This window comes from Lagenorhynchus albirostris, chromosome 7, assembly GCF_949774975.1.
Source record: "Lagenorhynchus albirostris chromosome 7, mLagAlb1.1, whole genome shotgun sequence".
Classification (NCBI taxonomy): Eukaryota; Metazoa; Chordata; class Mammalia; order Artiodactyla; family Delphinidae; genus Lagenorhynchus; species Lagenorhynchus albirostris.
Window position 1 is genome coordinate 32772862 of NC_083101.1, and position 7254 is coordinate 32780115.

Consider the following 7254-nt stretch of genomic DNA (forward strand, 5'->3'; position numbering starts at 1 on the left):
CTGGGAAATTAGAAGGAGAAAATTATATAATCATGTCAATAGGTTCAGAAAAAGAAACATAATGAAGTCAGTCATGAATGGACTTTGGGAAAAAACACCTTGGGCAAAATAGTACTAGGAGGTAGGTTCCTTAACCTGGTAAAAAGGTAACTACCAAAAACCTACCACAAGCATCATACCTAAAAATGCAAACCTTAAAATCTCTTTTAAACCAGAAGAAGAACAAGAAAATAATCCCCACTTGAACTCCTAGCCAACATTATACTAAAAATAGAAATAAGATTTAGGAATAGAAAGTAAGAAACAAAACTGTCATTATTCCAGGTGAGTTTATTAGCTTCAAAGAAAATCCAATATACAAAGCATTAGGACTATTAAGAGTAATATCATATATCATTATAAAAATGTCATACAACAAAATACTATCAGATAAAATGAATGAACTAGATCTACATTATTAATATCAATAAATCTCACTGTTAGGTGAAAATCAAAAGCCAGTTGAGGACTTCCCTGGTGGCGCAGTGGTTGAGAGTCCGCCTGCCGATACAGGGGACACGGGTTCGTGTCCCGGTCCGGGAAGATCCCACATGCCGCGGAGCGGCTAGGCCCGTGAGCCATGGCCGCTGAGCCTGCGTGTCTGGAGCCTGTGCTCCGCAACGGGAGAGGCCACAACAGTGAGAAGCCCACGTACCGAAAAAAAAAAAAAGCCAGTTGAAAACGGATACAAGCAGTATGGTAATGTTACTGAATTAGACGTGAGACCCCCCACTCTTGGTGCCCTAGCTGAACCTAAGCTCTCCCTTCCCCCAACCCCTATCAGACAGGGAGTTCTTTCCCACTCAGTTTCGAGCTCCCAATAATGAAATTGAGTTTGGTGCAAGCAAAACAGGCTTTTACCCAAAGGCCAGAGAATGGAGAAGGGAAGCTCAAATTCTAGAAGCACCTTCTCCCCAAAGAGGGGAGTAAGGGAATTTTAGGGTTAGGAGGGAGAAGGTCATCAGGGCTCTAGGAAAGGGGCGGAGATTTCCAGGGGCAGCCAGGTCATGCGCAGTCTGCCACGCTTCTTTGCACGTGGAACAAATTGTGCCTAGCAGAGCACAAATCCCCGCTTTGGGCGGAGATGTTAGCAAGGTAATGAAGCGAAGGTAATGCTGGGACAGCCCCCTGGTTTCATCTGCGCAGGCGTGTTCCCGTGGTCGTCAGAGCTGGTTTGGGATGGTTGACCACTGTGTATCTCTCAAAGTACAGCCCGCGAAGCATCTCTGCCAAACACCAGGTACTTTTGAAACAAACACAGAGATAAATCAGGGTAAGTATCTTTCAGCTTTCAGGGGTTGGTATGGAAACGCAGAGATAAATCAAGGCAAGGAAAGCAGTGACCTTTAGCCTACTTTGCCCGCCATCTTGGACCTAGCTGGTTCAGTCTGATTTTGTTTCTGGCCTTCGTGGCTTCCTGTTGATAAAAAAACAACCAACCTGTATGATTGAAAAAAAGAAAACAGTTTCCGCGCCTGGAGCCTTGGCTGCATAGCGTGGGTAACAATACTGCTTATGAAATGTTTTAAGTACACAAGGCAATACTATATATTGGTGTTTACCCACGTGAAAACAAAGTAATATTGAGCACCGAGAAGCTGCGTACTAACTTGAGAGTTATCTCTGGAGAGAGAGGGAGGGCAATTGGGTTTCAATTTTATCTGTAGCTTTATTTTCTTTCTAAAAGGATCTAAGGCTAATGTTAACATTTCCTCCGTCTGGTGATGGGTACATTGGTGCTTATGACATTTTTATCTGTAACTTTCTGTAAGCTTAAAGTCTTTCCTAATTGAAATTATTTTTAATGGAAAGGAAAACGAGCCATGATCAAACCTGTCTTATCTTAGAGTCAGCTCTGGCTGCACCTGTGAGTGTAGAAAGGACACCCCGCCCACTCCGGTGTCCCCAGGACAGAGGCTTACCTTTCACCATCTGGGAGTTAAGAGTGACATGGTCCTCTGTACTCTGAGGCTTCCTGCTCGCCGCCGGCTCTGCAGGCTCCTTGGGAGGAGCCCAAGCTCCTCCCACACACAGGCTTGTGTGGGTCAGGGTCACTGTTAGTAAGGACAGCAGTCCGTTCCGTATTGATCTCCCGTTACCCTATCCCACAGATTTGAATTCCCATTTCCCGCCTAGTGTCTCTGAGGCTCAGTTTGAAATTCTCTTCCATGAAATGGAAATCATGAGAAACTTAAGACAGTAGATTTGTTTATCCTTGGGATGAATTACAAGCACATGGGGGCAATCATCCTCTTAATCCTTTCATCTGAAGGTCAAGAAGGGTCATAATTTGAGGAGAAATCACTGTCTCCTCTGGCTCCTACAGTGGTTCAAGACTTCTACTTTTAACACTGGGTGGTATCCACCAGTTCTCAAAATACAGTGAGTTTAAGGCTGGGGCAGTGAAAATAGGAGAAGAATGTGGAACACCTTTTTGTGCCAAGTAAGGATAGGCTCATGGACTTATGGGAACATGTCAAGAGGACCCAGGAGCCAGAATGAAGGGGTTCCCACTGAACAAGCACAGTCTGGTCATCGAAACCCGTGGAATAAAACAAAAACTCACTGAATAAAATAAGAAACCGTGAGACTATAGTGATATAAATTAATAAATGAGTACACAAATAGATGGAGAAGAGAGGAAAGTCTTCTTTGTAGTAGAACAACAACTACTAAATACAGATGGAATGAAAAAAATGCTTGTGGGTAAGCTTTAAAAGCATGAAAGGCAAAGGGTAATAAGAAGGATCCAGTGAGCATGCCGATTGAAAAACAAAACGTACGCCCTGCTATCAGAAGAAAGAGATGACTACTTCCCCATCTCTGCCTCACCGAGAAAGTCCATTTTCTTATTGACTGCCCTGAGTCATCATAGTGTTTTCAGTTGTTCCCCCTCCCAATGACTAGCACCACTGCACCCCAATTGAAACAAAAACTTGGTGGATGGACCGCCACTTTGGGGAGAGAAGGCAACATGGAACTGTGGAATTCATATTACCTAGACTGAGGAATGGAAGCTGGCTTTGTGCCTTTCTTGCTGTGTGACCTTGAAAATCCCACATTCTTTATGCTCCAGTTATCTCATCTGTACAACAGGGATTCAAATTATTTCTCTACTTCACTGGGTGGTGATTAGGACCTAATTATTCACCACGTGAGAAGGTGCTTGTAAACCACCATGCCAGCAGACACTTTAGGGTATCACAGAATAAAGGGAACTTCTTAAGAAAGGGCAGGGGACGGGCAGCGTCGTCCATCTGCTGGAGACAGGCTAAGGTCCAAATTATTATTTTTTCAACTTGAATAATGCACTGAACTCTCTTTAGAAAAGTCTCAGACTGCAAGCACCGACTTCAGTGACTCTTACTATTTCTTATACACAAAGAAACGTAAAACTAGGTTTTGATGTCTTATGTTTCTATGCAATTTATAGTGAGAGCATCGTTTAGGAGCAGTGAGCTAGGACGTTCTGGATTGAAGGCCTGAGGAAAAGAGTGAAAAGGGAAGAGCAGGCTGTAGAAGGAGAGTGTCTGACCTCATCCTTGTTTTTCTTTCTCCCACGGAGAATATAACTAGGTGTATTAAGATCAGTGCAACTGGGGCACCCCTGGTGGCGCAGTGGTTGAGGGTCCACCTGCCGATGCAGGGGACGCGGGTTCGTGCCCTGGTCCGGGCGGGTCCCGCATGCCGCGGAGCAGCTGGGCCCGTGAGCCGTGGCCGCTGGGCCTGCGCGTCCGGAGCCTGTGCTCCGCAACGGGAGAGGCCACAGCAGTGAGAGGCCCGCGTACCGCAAAAAAAAAAAAAAAAGATCAGTGCAACTGCTATGGGCTGTATTAAGATCAATGCAACTGCTATGGGCTGAAATTCATGTTTTGAAGTCCTAACCCCTAGTACCTCAGACCATGACCATATTTGGAAACAGGGCCTTGAAACAGGTAAACTGTGGCCATTGGGATGGGTCCTAATCTAATCTGACTGGGGTCTTTAAAGAGAAGATTAGGAAACAGAAGGAAAGAGGGAATACAGTGAGAAGGCAGAGGAGACAGAAACATGAGGAAACAGGGAGAAGGCAGCCCTTTGTAAGCCAGAGAGAGGCTTCAGTGGAAACCAAACCTACTGACTCCTTGATCCTGGACTTCCAACCTCCAGATCTATGAGAAAAAATACACTTCTGTTGTTTAAGCCACCCAGTCTGTGGTACTTTTTTATTAGCCTGGGCTGACTAATGAAATTACATAAAGTTCATGATTTTTTTTTTAGAAGCTGCTTTGTGCTTTGCTTCTTCAGAAAGAATACTATGTCAGGACAGAAGATATTGTTGTAAATATTTATGATTTGCATATGTGAATATTAATGGATTAACTTTCTATGGACACAGGGTGGCGGTCAGGGGACTGGCAGCAGGAGTTGGGGTGTTTCACTTGTTTCTATCCTATGACGACTGTCTGTTGGGTACAAGGCTTGGGTGCGAACACAGACCAAACACTGATGATCACATTTAAAAGGTTTCTTTCTAGTGTGGGCCATGCCACGCTGCAGTATATTCATAAAATTGAATACAGCCATTAAAATGAACAAACCACAGCCACATGACACAACATGGCTAATCTCCCAAACATAACGGTAAAAAATACAAGTCACAGAAGAAGACAAACAGTATGATTTCATTCATATAAAATTCACAAACAGGTGGCTCAACTCTACCATTACTGGGACGGATACCTAGCTCATAAAACCAGAAAGGCAAGCAAGAAAGTGAGTCTCCCAAAAGTGGGGATAGTGATGACCTAGAATTGGGGGGGAAGACATGGGTGTCAGGGAGGGGACACAGAAGATAACAGGGTGCTTACGGCGTTCACTTGTTGCCCACAGGGGTTTGTTTTATAATTATTCATAGAATTATGCAAATTGTTACAATTTTTTTCTTGTATAAATCACATTAAAAAAATGAGGAGAGCTGAAGCGAATATGGCTAATTAACTGTTCTGAATCCTGGTGGATCTGTGTTATGTCATTAATTATACTTCTCTGTAAGTTGTGAGGTTTGTTGGCATTTTTTTGTTTTTTTTTGTTTTCATATTATTATGCCAAGTGAATGAAGCTAAACAAAAAAGAGTACATACATTGTACATGTTTTTATGGAATTTTATATTCCATTTGTATACAATTCAAGAAAATGCAAAGGAATCTAGAGTGGCAGAAAGCAGAGGAGTTGATTCCTGGCAGGAAGGGGGTTGACCAGGAAGGGGCAGGAGAGAGGGAGCATAGGAAACTTTTGGGGGTGACGGATGTGTTCATTATGTTGAGGGTAGTGATGGATTCATGGGTATATACTTATGTCAAAATACATAAAATTACACACTTGAAATGTGCACAGTTTATGTCAATTATATATCAATAAAGCAGGTTTTTAAGAAAAACTTCCTTGTGCTTTTTCATATGGTTCAAATAGTCTTCAATATACATATATTGCTTAAAAATGAGGGAGATATTTTTTAAATAATCAGAGAGCCCTGAGCAAAGAACTTTGATGCTGTCTCCCAGGTAGTTGTATATGTGTTTGGGTCAGACATAGGATTCAATTATGTCAATATATTTTTGTTCTGCCTTTGATAGAAAAGGGGCCTCCACTCTTCTCTCTCCCCATTTCCCTTCTCCCTTACCCCTCCCCCTCACTCTTTCTCTCCTTTTCTCTTTGGCTCTCTTGCTCTCTCTCAGAAAATCCTTTTCTTCAGCTGAGCGCACGGCTTTAGAAGACGTGACAACACTTATAATAACGATAAACGATCATTTCTGTTGCTGAATAGTGTTTTATAGTTTATAACATGCTGTCTCATATCTGTCTTTGCATTCTCACAACAATCCTTGGGTGTAGCAATAGGAAAATAAAAGGCAACTGTAACCGCTTCTGCCTTCTAAGGAGGGTGGTAAATTTCGTATCAGTGGGCAAATAAATCTCTTTGTTGCCATCCACTTTCAGAGACTGTCAGTGAAGACAGCAGATGAAAGATTCAGCCATTTCTTTTACTCCAGCTCCCTCCCGTCAGCCCTGTGATGGCCTCTTAGGTTGAATAGAATAATGAGTCATTGGGATGCAAAGATAGGTCCAGACCTGAGTTGGGGGTTGTGGCAGACATTCTGGTTGCCTACCCAAAATTTATTCTTCTCTTCTTACTTACACAGGGCCCTGATTTTGTTGGAGGTAGCAATGTGCCAACTGAAAAATTAGATTTCCCAGGCTCCCCTCCAGAGAAGAGTGCCCATGAGAGTAACTTCTGGCCAATTGAATGAAAGAATAACTATAGTATGAGACTTCTGGGAATGCTCCCTGAAAAGGGCACTGACTCTGTTGGCAGGCCCCTTATTGGCCTTTCCTCTTCCTTTACCTGAAACATGGATGTAATGACTTGTGCTGCAGCAGTCATTTTGCAGTCCTGAGGTGATCTTGCTTGAGGACAGTAGGATTGTGCTAAGGATGGCAAAATGGAAAGATGAGAGGAGGTTAGGACATTGATGAGATTGTGGCACTACCTTACCAGCCCTAGAATGCCTACCTCCAGACTTACATGAGAGAAAAATTGTAAATCTTATTTAAGGCATTGTTTTACAGGTCTCTGTTGCAGCAAAACGTAGTCCTGAGTGAAAGGGAATTGATGAGCTATGTTACTCTGTGCTTTGAAATGGGGGAATTTCTGGGATGAATCCTACAGAAGCGTGCTCTAAAAAGAAGGGGAAACGAGCAACATGGTGACACAAACCTCTGTTTCCTCAAGTTTCATATAAAGTCTGCTGTACGTATGTAGCTGCCGTGTGTGCAGCATGTGAGGGGAGGTCAAGGAGAGGGGGTTGTGGTTCCTCTTCAATGTGGCATGAGAAGGGACAGCAGCTGTGAGCAGGCAAGTTGATCCTTCCACCAAGCTAATTCCAAATAAACAGGATCTCGGAGCTAGAAGACGAGGAAACATTAACACTTCCCTTTTATGCCAGAGAGACTGCTAAAGAAGCTTATCTCACTGCACGTGGGGTGAGTTTTGAACCAATACCATCTGAAATTTTAAAATCTAGACTTGAATCCCAGCCCTACACTTATTACTACCTGTGTGATTTGGGGAAAAAACTTTAACCTCTCTGGGCCTCAATTTTTTCATCTGTAACAGGAGGGATTGGTCAAATTAAGTTCTAAGGTCCAATCCAAACCTTCTAGGAGTCCATTTA

General features: G+C 43.2%; 1 long non-coding RNA gene across 1 annotated transcript; it reads right to left on the minus strand.

Annotated features, from left to right (window-relative positions):
- Positions 1–390: 390 nt before the first annotated feature.
- LOC132522829 (uncharacterized) lies at positions 391–6508 on the minus strand. Its single transcript, XR_009541341.1, has 3 exons — positions 6426–6508; positions 1384–1456; positions 391–1282 (listed from the first exon to the last, which is right to left on the minus strand). It is a non-coding gene; the product is annotated as an uncharacterized LOC132522829 (long non-coding RNA).
- Between the last annotated feature and the right edge of the window lie 746 nt (positions 6509–7254).